This window comes from Crassostrea angulata, chromosome 2 (assembly GCF_025612915.1).
Source record: "Crassostrea angulata isolate pt1a10 chromosome 2, ASM2561291v2, whole genome shotgun sequence".
Taxonomy (NCBI): domain Eukaryota; kingdom Metazoa; phylum Mollusca; class Bivalvia; order Ostreida; family Ostreidae; genus Magallana; species Magallana angulata.
In genome coordinates this window covers 32080944-32098436 of record NC_069112.1, presented here as the reverse complement: position 1 = coordinate 32098436, position 17493 = coordinate 32080944, and the positions used below count along the sequence as shown (strand labels likewise).

Here is a 17493-nt window from a genome sequence, read left to right as displayed (position 1 = left end):
GTCGTTTGAATATTTAATCGCTTCTGTGCGTCCGCCAATTGTTAAAGTGGCTTTATATATCGGATGCAAAGGCAGGCATTCAATAGCGCAATTGTTTGAAATCAAAGCATTGTGTTTGCTTGATGGCCTAGGAAAATAATTTAAAAAAAAAACTTTTTCTCTAATATTTAGCGGATTTTAAAATACCACTAACACATTTGTATGAAAATATGAATCATCAGCTTCAACTCCTGTGCAATAAATACGTTCGCAGAGTGTCACCCCTCGAAAAAAAAACCGCAAATGTCCCCCAAAACAACATAAGAAAACATTGTTTGCAATACCACACCATTAAATTGTGTCGTTAAAAGATAGGGCACTCATGATGCCAGTCACGTATTTTAACAAACATGAAATTGGTTATATCGTGTCATATTGTTAGTTTATAAAGTCATAAAACAATAAAAACAGTATTGTAAATAAAAGATAAAATACAGTTGTATATTATGTTTGAACATTTGTTTCTTTTTTTTTATTTTCAGCTTACAGTCATCCAGTATTTGGCTACAGTAAAAAAAGTGGCTATTTACTCTGGTGGTTAAGTACTCATTTTCTATGGTCAAATATAACGTGTGGGGTATTAAACACGGGGTCACCTAATTTACTAATCTTAGGTTTTAATGTTTTACCGTACGCGCGGAGGTATTTTACACGGTTTGAAGCTTACCGTGGGACTAGTGTGAATTTCCTCAACTCAAAATAACCGATATTACAGTATATTGCATGATGACGTTTACATTTTACTTTTGTATGATTTCTTTCAGGGTACACTGCAATGTTACTTTAAAAATTCTACATAGATATCCTTTGTACACTAGTGAAGTAAAGCAATTTTATTTAATCAATGATCAAAATAAGATAAAAAGGCAATACGTTGCTTTTAAAACCAACTTTTCTAAAATAAAGGTGTGTTATATAGGGTTTTCATTTCTTTAAATCTTAAAACTTTAATGTTGCAAATTATGACTACTGAATGTTTATTCCGCATAATTATATCAGAATTTCATGTTTTCAATTTTAATCTCAAAAATCTCAATGCTCAAACTTTTGCACATACATCTTATTGACTCACTACAAATATTATTTTTTACTTATTATCATAGTTCAGAAGCGAGTTTAAAATCCGATTCACAAACTTAATATATATTTTTTTTAATTAGCAAGGATTCGGGTGTTGAGGAGCCTGTATGGTCAACATATCAACCATCAGATCTTCCTAATATTTTAAGATATTGTTTGTTTAGCTGTAAACTATTATTTAAAAAAGAAAAATTCCTTAACTTTCACCTTTTACGTTATTATTTCCTATATTTCCATACGGAACTATATAAAGGAGATCAATACAATAGGAAAATGTCCACTACTATCAAGCCTCTTTAAATCGTGTTCCCGATATCTCATTTCTTTTATTTGACAGGTATCAACAGTTCTTAATTGCTGGTAAAAGAGAAAAAAAATCTTGGACTTTCTTACTGTTTAATCAAAACAACAACAATCTGAATAGATAAAATTTAAAAAAAAAATGTTCTTTATTTCTTATAGATTTATTACTCGTGCACACTAGAGTTCATCATATTTGACGGACCAACCAAATACAATAGTTAAGAATGCCCCATGCTGAATCTACGAGGGTTTTTTTTCTTTCAATAAAGCCATTTTAACATGTATGTGCGCCTTAGAATTTTAACATTCCAATAATTTGATCAAGAACACCCATTGTATACACCAATTCTTTATGAAATGGTTTTTTGGAATTTTCTCATAACAATGAAAATGACAATCACAACTTGTTTTGATAGGCAAATCAAGTTTTACTCATAAACTGTTCCTGCAACACTGGTTTTTTGTTTTTTTTTGCTATCATTGTTCCATCATACTGTGATATGGTCTTTGTGCATCTTACACCCATTGTGGAATTCTCCTTTTTACTTGCATTGTACATTTGATATATATGGTATATCGAAATTGCAATTGAATAATGAATCGTATTTATATAAAAACTAAATACACCTCTCCTGAACGAAAACTAAAATTACTTCTGATCCTGATTTGAAAGAAAAATATTGTTTAAATAATCTGTATTCAATGGAAAAAACATTACCATTATAAATGATAAGTGAATGAATTACTCATAAAAAAAACCAGTTTAAATGTATTTAAAAAAAATCAAATATGAAATTCCCAAAGCAGGTAGTCTGCAAAAGGTCATCTCTTTTTTTAATTTACATCACATTTTAGCAATAGATGATGTCTATCTTAAATATTTGATTTTCTTTACACTGCCTTTGAAATGCTCACACACAAACAGATTGTCATTACTGTCTACGCATAAACCAAAAGGAAAATTCAAACCACATCTATCAATGTAACGGAGAAACTGTCCGTTCTGATCCAGAATGTGGATACAACTTTTGAAACTGTCTACTGTCATAATATGCATTTGACTGTCTGCTGCGATACCCCTGGGTCTAAATGATTTGTTCTTGGTAACTGAGGGATGACCGGTGTATCTCCATTTGAGTTTCCCGTCATGATTCACCACCACTACAGCACCAGCCTCAAAATCTGCTACACATATGTCATTGTTTCTGTTTTCAGTAATGTATTTAATACGCGCTTTCCCTGAGTACAAGGGTTTACCGTCTCTGTCATGTTGAATTGACATTTTCTCTGTAGATCCCGAGTAACGGACAACTTTGGATTGAGTTTCATCAACACTGTATACGGTAACCAGTAGATCACCAGTAGAGGTGACACACAGTTGTGATGGTGCCCAACCCTGCATTGTGATCAACACTTCTGTCTGTCCATTCTTTACTATACTAACTGTCCCTGTTTCCAAAGAAGTGTACAAAAGATTCCCATCACTGTCCGTGGCTATATCATCAGGGTTATTTCCTAAAGTTTGTTTGACTGTCTGAAGTAACACACCTTTAATGTTAAAGCATTTGATATTATTGGTTACTCCACTTGTCCATATCTTGTTTTCATTTAGACAGGAAACGCTGCGAAGGTTAATATACCTAGTCTGTATTGTGGCAACATGTTCCGGTTTATCCAGTAGTTGTCTTGATGAAGTGTTGGGTTGGTTTAGTGAAAATACATTTTCTTTGGTAGGAGAAGATAATGGGGTGATCTGTCCATACAAACTATACAGCTGCTTTCGGTCTATTGGATTTGGAATGAATGTTGGAAGGGAAACCTGAACCTTGGGTGGAAGTTTTCGGAAATCTCTGATCCTAGAGCTGTAATCGATGGTAGAATGTATATCAGTGGACTTCTCAATTTTCTTCAAAGCCAGATATGTTTGTTTTATGAGAGACTGTATCTGTTTGATTTCATCCAAATGTTTCTTTAAAATGTCTTTATGTTTTACTTTTATCTCGCTGATTTCGGTTTACATTTTGTTGATGACGATGTCGATTTCTCTGTGCCATTGCTCTCCTTGTTTGGACATTGTTGTTGTAAGTTTCTTATATCCTCCATCCAGGTTGGCAAGCTGTTTTTCCAGGTCCAATGCAATTTCTTCATACGTAGGGGAAATATGATTCTCCAACTCTTTTGTTTCTTCCTTAATAATTTCTTTCTTTTCATTGTAAACTTCTGTAACTTCTAAAAAGGTATGTCCCTTGTGCTGTTTTGATGCAGTACAGAAAGAGCATACTAAAATGTTGCAATTTTTGCACTGTAAGTCACAAATTTTTTGTTGATGTGTTCCACATATCGGATAAATAAGGGTTGATCTCCGTTCTAGGAATGGGACTATTTTATGTTTGTCATATCTATCTGAGATGTGTTTGCCTATACATGGCGTGCATAGGTTGAAATGACAAAAGTCACAGTAGTTGTGTACTATGGCGGTCTCACAAAGGTCACATCGGGGCACATCCTGGGCATCAGAATGAGGATCCATGGCATTTCTAGGAAAGAAAATTAAAGACCAATGATTGTTTGTTTAATGATAAAGATAAAAAGAAAATCATACTGTACATTAAATCGGACTGAACGATATTTTTTACTTCCTTTTTAAAATTCACCTTAAACACCCCTCTCCTTTTTGAGTGATATTTGTCTTTTTAAGTAAGACGTTCATACAATCATAAATCCCTTTTCAAAACTTCTCCTTAACTTTTGGAAATCATTAGTTTATAATAAATGAAGTCGAAATAGTTGTACTTGACCCACAAGTAGAATAGAATGTTATATAAGCAAAACGAAAGTAGCTTAATTTCTAATGTAATTAGAATTATATGCTTCAATCACACTAGCTCGCAACTAATGTGTTAGATACGTTTAAACGCAATTATAGATAGATAACATACCTTGTTAACAAGAAATTTCACAATAGCTAACTGTCTGGTATACGTGTCCTAAACATGACTAATCCTGCTCTGGTTGCTACCTGATCAGACATGAAAAAATATCAGAGTTACTTTCCGTTCATCACTACAACCATTGTCAATGAACAAGGTCAACGGTCTTCGCTCTACTTTTGACCGCGGGACACGAACCCCTGACGTTTAAAATAATTTGTAAAAAATTAATACTTTTTTTTAACAATTGTCTTCTAATGTAATACAAACAAACAATGCAATAAGAACAGTTTAAATAACCAGAAACTTTTCAAATCTACATGAAATTAAAAAGGTAAAGCGAAAGATCGATATTAAATTCCTCTCCAATCTTAAAGAACCTCTTATGAATTTAAGCTACCAAGGAACTGATAAGGTTAAAATTAATACAAGAGGCCCAGCCCATGGGGTAACAACGATAATTTGAACAACGGTTCTTGCATGTATCGATACTATACTATTTCGAAATTTTCAAATATGAAACTCTTTAAAAATATCGTAAAAACTATTATTTATTTCATTTTTTGACAAAAAGCAAGTTAGTTTTCGTTGACACTGTACCTACATGTATATGGTTTACATTTACCGATAAACATGGACGTTTTTGCATTGCTGACACGGAAATGTTACGGATTTTTTATCTGAAGTATAACTGTTATAGTATAAATCTACATTTTCAAACCAAAATATTTGAGGAATATTGAATGAAGTACATGTATGTACAGGTACATACAACAGCCGAATGAACAAACACTAATGTCCGATGTTTTTTGTAAACACATTAATAAATTATTTAATATAATAAATATAAAAGTGAAAATACTGACACGGAGTACTATGAAACTTTGAGTGAATTTATAGGCGTATAATGACTGACTGAAAATCTAAAAACTACAAACCATACACGTGTCATGAAGATATGTAGGTTCAAAAAAATTGTCACGAAAAGTGCTGTACAAAACAAGTGGATTTGGATTGTCAAATTACACAATAAGACAAGTTATGTTGCGTGCAGAATATCATAACTATATATGTATTTAATCAATTGATATATTTATATTTTATGATTTACATTGTTTCACAAGAGACACTTTATTAAAATAAAAATGTCCCCTACTGGACATTTACGGTTAAGGTACTTCACTACACCGAGTCTTATACTTTTTAAGACACTACGTCACAAGATGGCGATTTAAATGTTTTGTTAAACTGTTTGTATCAATCGATTCAGATGTATATCGTCATAGCTCAGTGGTTAAAGTATCAGGCTTGTGAACCGCAGGTCATGAGTTCGAATCCACCTGGGGCTTTTGTTTATGTTTACCGAATGGAATTTTTGAAAACGTCATTTTTTTTATCTAAAATTGCACATGTTTCGCCTATTTGACATACGTACTTCTTATCCATCATGATTTCTATCATAATTAATTAATTTCCTGCTGATTTGAGAAACTATTTTACGGTGTAGTGAGGTACCTTAAGTGAACACTTACTAAATTGCGACTACGATTTGTCAGTATGGAGCGCATTTCTGACCAAAAGTGTACAGTGTCATGTTGTAAATTTTGGATTTACGGGGTGAAAGTAAGTACAGATATTGGTTATCAATAGATCAATAAATTCTATAGGTTTCAACAACAGCGGTTCTTAAATCACCCAAATATTGATAGTGACTGTAATGCTTTGTTGTAAAGTCTAATTAATCAAATTAAATCAAATTCATACAGTCAACTTAAAGTTTCCTGTTCATAGTGTATAATCATTAAATAATAGAAGAATGTCTAATTTCACAATTAATTACATTGATAAACAAGCTTTTTAAACACGTATATATCAGAATTACTGTTTGGATTAATAAACTACTAATTAACATATACTTACAACAGAAAAAAATAACCACCAATAAGCCTGTTTTATTCACTATGTCTATGATATGACAAACTGTTAAACTTATACAATATGTAAAACCCCACTTTGTTATCTAAAAAGTTGAAATTAGTTTTATAAACTATGGAAAATGATGTATTTTGTAATATCCTTTTCGGCACAAATACCGATTTTAATTTTTGATGTTTTCCGTCCAAGAAGAATAGAGTTGAAAGACGTTAAGACATTGTTTCACTTAAAAAAAATTATATAGGGTCAGAATTTGATTACTAATGGATGTACAAAGACTATGCTATATGTATTCTTATAATAATGATAATATAATTTTCTAGACAAATAACACATAAATTTAGCAAACCCATTTTTATCAAAATTACATGTTCACGTATTAAATTGTATTCAAAATATTGAACACGGCTGTTTAAAAGCTGTAAACGCATATACTTCCCATTAATTTCTTTATGCAATATCAAACTATAAATATATCAATCACACTGCTTAAACCAGTTCTTCTTTCGTTTTAAGAGAAGTAGAACCAGAAGAAATGTTCTGCTGTTGAGATCTACATACGTCAATATACAGGCAAGCATTTGAATGAACATCCATTGTCTGCGTCTTTTGGAGAAGTTATAGAATAGTGTGTAAAAGTGTCCAGTAAGTATTAGGTTTTATTTCAATTTGTTTTCAGCAATCATAAAGTTATAGAAATATAATGCAAGAATAGACGATATATTCTGATAAATATTTTGAAAACTTATCCTTCTTTGAATTGAAAACGAAAGTTGAGAGAATATTACGCGATACACACGTCTTCGTAGTTAAATAAAACTTGTTAATGACACATGTTAATATGATCAAACTTAATAACAAGACTATAGATTAATTACATTACTCATATTTGTTATTACGTAAATAAACGTATTAACAAATTGATAAAATAACTATAGAAATGATTTTTGTTTGCAATAACTATTCTTAAACTTTACTTACGTCATCATATGACTTGGGTTAAAACATTAATTTACAAGAACTTCATTTAAGATTAAAAATAAATAAATACACGTATTATGCAGTATGCGATGACACCTATATCATTTTTAAGAACATTTCGTTTTAATTTTCTTAAACTCAGAGTTGAAAATTGTAACAGTGGAGTAAACTAATAGCTTCACAATGATAGTCTTTTAAACAGACGAACATTTTTTTTAATTAACACTTATCGATATATGAAACCCCAGTTTCTATTCTTATGAATATGAACCCTATTCATATGGTTAATAACAATTGATTCCTATGAAAAATGCATTGTCAATCTACATTAAAAATGTATCTTTGCTTTGGTTTGCAGTGGTAAATTACACCATTCAGTGCTTTGTTTAATATGTATGGCAAACATTTTGGTATAAAAACTTATTTAAAATTACTTATTTGATTCTAGCCATAAATTGTCATGATAAATACTGGTGTTGAAATATGCTCAAATAGAAATCTATAGAATTTAAAGAGAAATTTGAAGGGTAGATCTTAGATAAACACATCTAGATCTTTGGCTTGCTAATCAATTCCTCATGGTTTTGATCAATACACCATGCAGCGGTTTGTGCATACAAACTGAATAATGCACTTGCGCATTATAAATATGTGTATGCATACCCCGTTGCAGTTACGAGAGCACATCTTTCAAACAATAACAATCGAATGCTTATATTCACGGTTTTTTAAAAACCCTTTTCCCTTCCCGCAACAATGATTTTTTTCAAAATATCTGCCTTATTCTACAATTGATGGGCAATTAATGGAAGAGCAATTGGAACAGCCAAATCATGCTGACAGAAATATTCCACAGCGATTTAACTCCTATTAACAAATTTTATTTGACTATTTTCTTATTCGATGAGTATAACATTTGATATAAAGAAAAATCTATAAATAAACTGAATTCATTTGAATGTTGAAAAATATTTACATCAATAAAATGTTTATCAGCGTAAGTATGATATTAGGTTGTGATCCGGTTTGAAGTCATGTCATGTTCTTCAAAAAATGCTGAAGGAAGATTGTATACATACGCATCACTCATATCAAACAATGCAATTTAAAAGGGGTAAGAAAGAGAAAAAAATATTGTTAGATGATGTGAACGGACTGAATCTTTTGCTAAAACAGTACAGTGTAAATTGCATGCTTAATTACGTGTATATGTTTATTAATAAATAGATTTAAGAAAACAACGCTTAACTTGGTAAAAACCTTATATCCGTCAAATAGCATACACTCTAAATGTGATATGTTTAAAGTACTCATATTGATGAGATGCGATTTCATTTCTTTTAAGGAAAGACATGGAAAATCAAGATAACATACATTCTTTTGAGTGCGATAACTGTGAAAAAAGAGCAGCAGATTATCATTGTAAAACATGCTATGGTCATCTGTGCAAGGACTGCAAAATGGCACAAGAATCAAAAGATTAACACGGGGTCATTCTGTTATTTTGTTATCTGAATACTCTGGGGGAAATGATGTAAAAAAGGACCAATGCACACCGTGCGACATCAGACGTAAACTTAAAGAAGAAAGGGGAAAAATAGAGGACTATTGGTTGCCTTTCTTTAAACAGTCGCAAGAAGAAGAGGAAAGGAAAAAGAAATTCTTGTCTGAAAATGTTTGTCAAGTCAAACATGAAATGGAAGAACAATAAAGCAAGAGCACAATTAGAAGAGGAAGAAAGACAAGCATCAATTGCCATTGACAAAACCATTGAGGAAATGAAGAATACAATTTGTCTACTGGACAGTCGAGTCAAAAAACTGAAAGATTATCTAGAGGATGATGAGAATTTGTCCAATAATATGTGTAATGAAATCAACGACGAGAGCCTAAGTCTAAAAGGATTCACATATATTCGAGTTGACCCTTTCTGTCCTGGAAACTTAGATACGTGGTGCTTGCAACAGGTTTTTGGCTACCTACCGACTGTAACCCTGAAACAGATGAAATGAGGTTCATTTCATACTATGCCACAGTCCATTTTACTAGTATTTGATTTTAGCAGTTACTAATGATTGGATTCTTTTTAGACCCAATGTAAGAATTCCAACTAAACTTTGCGAAAAAAGGAACATCAGTTTAAAAATATATGTACACACATAAATAAGCAATTCAATTAACTAATTACGGACGACATCGTTTGTCATAAATCTTTACTTTTTCAATAACATGTCGAGAAATTAATTAAATAAATTTGAATTCATTGATTCAATCCTAAGACAAATATCTTTTAAGAAATGTTGATACTATATTCAAAAGTGTTCGCATTAAAGATGTTTGCTTATAGAGTCTTTTTTGCTAGTAACAAACAAACTCTTAACTTAAAATTAAAGCACAAATTGGGGGTTTTGGTGCATTTGATAGAACATTTGTATAGCAAATTTGTAACTTAGAGATCATAGATTGCTTCTTCCTCTTGTATTATTTATATGAATAGATAATGGAACCAAACGCAATTAATCTTATCTAAACAACTTATTTCATTAAAAATACTGTATGTTAAAGAAATACAAAATAAATATTTTAACTAAATCACCAAATAATGAATAGGTAACCTTTTTGCATTAAATAATAACTGGTTTCTGGCAGTAAAGATTTAACATGCAAAATAATATTTTAAAGTCTTATCAGGAAAATTTTGAATGTTACAATGAACATTAGCAGAATATAAAAAAAAGGATCAATATATGGTACAAAATATCTGTCAAAAAATAACCACAAAGGTTGGTTCCCCAAAAGCAGCGGAACGAGCCTCCTTAAATATAGTTATATTATGACCCAGATTAGCATAAATATAAGTGTGTGTATTCTTTTCCCTCCGTTTTTCATGATAAATGTTGATGGTGATAATCGTCAACACTGTTCCTTATACACTACGTTTAACGCAAATGATATTTCCATTCTTACGTCGACTCGATATATTCCAGTGAACTAGGAATAAAAGAAACTATAGAGTCTGCGTCATCTGTTTCATATTTGGATATTTTACTGGAAATGGACATTGATGGTAACCTTACAACAAAACTTTATGATAAACGCGATAATTTCAATTTTTATATACATGTAGGAAACTTTCCTTACTTATGTAGCAATATCACCTGCATATGGAGTTTTTGTCTCTCAGTTAACTCGATACGCAAGCGTATGCTTTTCGTATGAACAGATAATAGGGGGAGGCAATCTACCGACAAACAAGGTTATAAAACAGGAATATCAACAGTCTCGTTTGAAGTCATCTTTTTGTAAGTTCTATGGTCGATACAACGACGTCGGCAGCAAATACAATCTTCCACTGGGTCGCATGCTGACTGACGTTTCTCATATTAATAGTAAGACCATAATTTATCACCTAATTGTCTACGGACTTTTCCGGTTTTTTTTCCCCCAATTACAACAAAGAGCATAATTCGGGTGAGACCGGTCAGCAGAGACGCTTACTCCTCCTAGACACCTGATTCTTTCTACATATATATATATCAATGAATATATCTATATATTTTTGAATGTCCGTGTTGCTCTGCTTTGAATTTGTATTTCGTTTTATGGATTTTTTTGGATGGTTGACGGTTTGTTATTGTCATTTTTCACGTACTTCCTCGCGACTCTATGTACATGTACCATTGAAAAATGGTGTGTGGATTCCTATGTATAAAAATGAATTTTAAATATTGGCGTTTGGTGCATAAATAGCATAATAGAGGCCGTTCTTTTGCTGATGACGTAATTATTTAAAAAAAGGGACGCTTGTCATCGATATTATTAGAACGAGATCCTTATAGATGTGCAAACTAGCGAGTATGCGTAGGGAAAAAATAAAGAATAGAGTTTTCTGATAATCAATATTTATAGTAACAGGGTTTTTATAGATATGTTTTAACAATGGATGATGTCTATCTTAAATATTTGATTTTCTTCACATTGTCTTTGGTACATTCACACACATATGTAAGGAAAAAAACATCAACAATTTCACCGCGCTGAGTTTCAAAAAAATCTTTCAACGATATATTTACAAATAGATGATATAAATATTTTAAACTTTATATAAAACCCGATACCCTATCGTATTTAAATCGTTTTGAAACGGAGTAAGGGTTTATATAAATAAATAGATTGATCTTAAATATTTATAACATTTTCTTAAAAAAGAAAAGAATTAACCAAGGGGGTAATCAAATAAAAAAAGTTCATGCTACATGTATATGTAAATTAAATTGAAAAACTACTATCATATTTATCACCACGTAATATTCAAAGAATGATTCCTTTTTTCTTTTTTTATATGATGTTAGTAACTATGTGATTAAATATCATATATTCAACGTTTTGTGGGGTTTTTTTAATTTCGTATAACTATGTGAAAACTCTACTTGCACTCCAACAGTACGCTATTTGCGTCATTGATTAAATGCATTTGTTGTGTAAATATAAATATATATCAATAGAGCTTAGGGAGCTAAGGATTCGTGAAATATGTGTGCCAGGATCAGTCTGGTTTCATTGATTATTCCTTTCAAATGCAGTACTGTTATATTTTATATTAAAAGCATATCTACAAATCTTTCCGTCCAATGTTCGGGTGAATAAAATACCCGAATGCGGTGAATCATGAATAGTGTTCCCGCCTTTATCTAAGTGTAATAAAAAGAAATCGACAACTTATATAGAGGTAGTAGAAAATAAAACGGAAATTATACCTATTATTGAATTCGAACTCTGATAAACCTAAAAGCCATCCAAGACCATTTTTTAAAGTTATATATTTTAATAAGACAAACAACATTACTATACATTTATGATTAAGTGTGTAAAACTTATCACATTGTAGTTTTTTTTTGGTATACTTGTAAAATATTTACCCCCCCCCCCCCATTGCTTGATACCATTCTTCTTAAAAATGCAAATAATTTGCACAGGTCATGCGCAGAGCAGGGAAAAAAATCCGGGACTTGGAAAGGGATGTTCAAGTTTGCCCGGGGGAGGGTAGGGCTTCAATCCATATATTTAGTAAATTTTACCTTGTAGATTTCAAAATTTGAAATTTCCCGACCACCCCTTTTTATTTGCGCATGCAGATTTTAATGCTACAAACATATTGGGACACGTACAATTATTATATGTAAAATTAACAATTTCATTGGACCTTTTCATTGTTTTGATATAAAATATGTAAGTAATTGTTCATTATAGTGACATTTTACATAGATGTCATTTGCAACGAAGTATACGTCAAAAATTAGTGATAATAAAAGTTCGTATCGGTCATTATGGCATGTATTTATATTAACAACATAAATATACTTTCATTGTTGTTGTTTTGATTTTCAAAGAAACATTTCTGAATCGCATTTCATTGTTCATTTTTTTTTATGTTTGTACATTTTTGCATTTTTACTTTCAAATTTCCTGTCAAGACTAAATATGTGCATTTTATGGATATACCTCCATTCAATATATAATAGTGGATTTGTGCCATTTGTTGATACATTATATTTTATCCTGCAATTGATAAACAAAATTATTTTTCGGGCAAAAATTGCTTAATTAAAAGCTAGAAACATTTGATAAATACAGGTTGTTCTTTTTCATTTGCGTTTATTCATTATGGTATGCTGTAATTTGTAAATAAATTAATTAAACTGTTCATTTTGCGTCTCTTTATGTTAACTTCCCGAATATATTTGCTAACCATGCAATTTGTTTTGGTTATTCAATTTACTTAATATGTTTATTCCAAAAGTACGACATTATACAGTAAAGCTCACCAGTATGTGATTATAATGATAATATGATATTAAATATATTAACGAGCACAATTTTTATATTTTTTGAGTCTAAAATGATTAGGGGTGGGCATTAATCCTGATCAAGTGTTCCACAATTCCTTATTACAGGTTTTTAATTGACTGTCGTCACGAAAAAGGGACCCTTAAGGTAAACATTTCACAATCTCATTTTTGTCAAATCGAATTAGCGAACTTTTTCTAAGCACAATTATATAAAGATAGCCAATATCTTGTATTTTTAAGCATTTTTTGACATTTTAGGTAAGAGATGTAGACACTACTTCGACGAATCTCGTAAAAAACGCCAGGACGTCACAAGCGTAAACTGTTTTGTATTAATTTTTCGTTGCTTCTTTTAATCGTCTTTAATTTTATTTATGAAAAATTGATTCATCAAAGATCAAATCTTAATTATCTGAAATCTACATGCAGCTCTATATTGATAAATCACATGTCACTTGACACTTAACCCTTTTCTTTGCTACAGTAGATGTATATTAAATACAGACAAAGCTTTCACAATTTAGTACAATAGTTGTATATTATGAACAAACAGGGGTTAACAATTAACATAAAATTACTTTTAATCTAAAACATATTGCTGATTAAAATACAATATACAGGGTTATTTTCACCCCATTTATTGTTTGCTCTTCTTTACTTGCAAATAGTTTCATTCCGTCTTGTATTAGCCCAGACACAATTGTGTTTTAAGAAGAGATAATTTGAAACAATGAAATTAGCCCAGTATTAACTCGCCCACTGACAAGGAAGGCAAACAGGGCTTAATTTAAAGGGGTAGATATTTGTTTTCAGTGTTTTCAATGAAAATTAAACTAATTATTTATGAAAAGTGAATGAATAGAATAAATAAATCAATTAGTGTATAAAAAACTACAATTTAGAATTTATTTAATAGAAAATTCCAGTAAGGAAATGTGATATGCTTGTTATGAGAAAAAGGACACTTTTTTATTAACATCACATTTCAGCAATGGAGGATGTCTATTTTAAATATTTGATTTTCTTCACATTGCCTTTGGTATATTCACACACAAACAGACGGAGAAACTGTCCATCCTGTTCAAGAATGTGGATAAAAATAGACGTTGGGATTTTTTATAAAGAGATGGGATTTAAAAAAGAGAATTATATGAGATGAGATGAGCAAACCAAAAGAATGGGTATATATTTTCTTCTATTAAATAAGGTATAATTAATTCAAACTTGTCGCTTTTTGTGAGCCGTGCGAGGGCGGAATCAAACCAAAAAAGTTGCAGTATATTGAATTTGAACACCCCCCCCCTCATAATTATCACCACATAAAATATTCAAAGAAGGATTCCTGATTGTTTACATTTATATAACCCTTAGCAATTATGCGATTAAATTTCATTGACATTTCTTGATTTTATTTATTATATTTCGTATAACTATGTGCAAATTCCACTTGCACTCCAACAGTATGCTATTTGCGTCATTGATGAAATGCATTTGGTATGTAAATATATAAATATATATCAATAGAGCTTTGAGAACTAAGGATCCGTGAAATGTGTGTGCTAGGATCAGTCTGGTTTGTTTTATCTTTCATTTAATATTCCTTTCCAGGGCAGGATTGTTATATATTCTATCAAAAGCGTATCTACAAATCTTTCCGTCCAATGTTCGGCCGGGTGAATAAAATACCCGAATGTGGCGAATCATGAATAGTTCCCCCGCCCTTATGTAAGGCGTGTGTAGCGAAGAGTGTAAAAATGGATATCGACAACTAGTTGAAAATTAAACGAAAATCATACTTATTATCGAACTTTGATACACCAAAAATCCCTCCATGATCATTTTAAAGTAAAATGTTTAAATAAGAAAGCGACATTACTATACATTAAAGATGAAGGGTGTAAAACGGATCACATGGTAGTTTTCGGGTATACTTGTAAAATATTTAACCCCCCCCCCCTTCCCATTGCTTTATACCATTCTTCTTCAAAATGCTAATAATTTGGACAGGTCATGCGCAGAGCAGGAAAAAAATCGGGAGTGAAAGAGGGATATTTAAGTTTGCTGGGTGGGGGGGGGGGGGGGTATCCATACATTTAGTAATGTACTTTAATTTGAAATTTCCTTACCACCCCCTTTTATTTGCGCATGCAGATTTCAATGCTACAAACATTATGGGACACGTACAATTATAAGATGAAAATTGAACCATTTCATTGTGGAGCCTTTTCAGTGATCTATATATATATTCCAAAAGAGTAACTCAACATCCATTTGATGTAAAATAAGTAAGTTATTGTTCATTATAGTGACATTTTACATTCATGTCATTTGTAACGAAGTATACGTCAAAGAAAAGTGATAATAAAACTTAGTATCGCTCATTATGGCGTGTGTCTATAATTACAACATTAAGATACTTTCATTGTGGTTGTTTTGATTTTCAAAGAAACATTTCTTAATCACATTTCAATATTTATTTATTTCTGTGTTTGTACATTTTGACATTTTTACTTTTCCTGTCAAGACTAAATATGTGCATTCTATGTATATACTTCCATTCAATATACAATAGTCGATTTGTGCCATTTGTGGATACATTATATTTTTTTGCTGCAATTGATGAACAAAGGACTATGTGCGGTTTTATGCATTTTTAGCCCCCAAAATCAAAGTTTTAGAAAGAGCTTTAAATATAAGGTGAAAGATAGTTAAATCATTTTGGAAATAAAGATGTAAAAGGTTATCACCAAAGTGACGTCATAATGTAGAAATGACGTCATGAAGATTGCATTATTTTGATAAATTGATGTTTTGTAGCGAAATATGGGAGTTTTCCGATGGTTTTTCGACTGGGGAACATCGAGCGCAGGCTTGCTCAAGTACGATATTTTAGTATAATGTGTATAACAATCTGAAGAAAAACATATGTTAAAATCGCACTTGAGCGGACCTTCGCTCTATACTTTCGAATGCAAAATATAGAGCAAAAATGAGAATATTTGATTGCAAATTTTCGGGAATTTGGCCATTTAGGTGACGTCATAGATACACAGCGAATGAGCAATGATGACTAAAATCATTATTAAAGTTATAAGTATCCTCTATACAATGATTTGTGAAGATTTTATTTTTATACGATACTATTTCAAAATTGGTTGAAATCGGGGGCAGCTATTTGACGATACCGCACATAGTCCTTATTTTTCTGTCCAGAATTGCTTAAATTAATAGTAGAAAACATTTGATAAATACAGGTTTTCATTTTCTTTAATTCACTATAGTTTGCTGTAATGTAATTACATTAATGACACTGTTCATTTTGCTTCTCTTTATATTCACTTCCCTAATATATTTATTAACCATGCAATTTGTTTTGGTTATTCAATTTACTTAATATGTGTATTCCGAAACATTATGCGGTAGTGCTCACCAGTATGTGATTATGATGATATTAAATATATTACCAGCACAATTTTTATATTTTTTGAATCTAAAATGATTGGGGGGGGGATAACCCTGATCAAGTGTTCCAAAACTCCTAATTGCATGTTTTGAATTGACTGCCGTTACGAAAAAAGGATCCTTCAGGTCAACATTTCTCAAACTCATTTTTTGTCAAATCGGATCAGCTAACTCTTTCCAAGCACAACTATACAAATATAGCCAAGATATTGTGTTTTTAAACATTATCATGACATTTTTGGTAAGACATGCAGACAGTACTTTGATGTATCTCGTAAAATACGCCAGGACGTCACAAGCGTTAATTGTTTTGTAATAATTTATTTTTCCGTTGCTTCTTTTAATCGTCTTTAATTGCTTTATGAAAAATTCATTTATCAAAGTTGCAATTAAAGATTAAATCTTATTTATCTGAAATCTACATGCAGCTCTTTATTGATAAATCACATGTCACTTGACACGTTTTTGTCTTGTCACAGCATTTTTTGCTACAATAGATGTATATTAAATACAGACAATGCTTTCCTGATATAGTACAATTGTTGTATATTATGAACAAACAGTGGTTATCACTTAACATAAAATTACTTTTGATCTAAAACATATTGCTGAATAAAATACTATATGCATGTATATGTACGGGGTTATTTTCACCCCAATTATTTTTTGCTTTTCTTTATTTGCAAACTGTTTCATTCCGTCTTGTATTAGCCCAGACACAATTATGTTTTAAGAAGAGATGATTTGAAACAATGAAATTAGCCCAGTATTAACTCGCCCACTGACAAGGAAGGCAAACAGGGCTTAATTTAAAGGGGTAGATATTTGTTTTCAATGTTTTCAATGAAAATTAAACTAATTATTTATGAAAAGTGGATGAATAGAATAAATAAATCAATTAGTGTATAAAAAAC

General features: G+C 31.1%; 1 pseudogene; it reads right to left on the bottom strand.

The window, feature by feature from the left end:
• Nucleotides 1-1892: 1892 nt before the first annotated feature.
• On the bottom strand, nt 1893-4503 carry LOC128174914 (uncharacterized; annotated as a pseudogene).
• Nucleotides 4504-17493: the final 12990 nt, after the last annotated feature.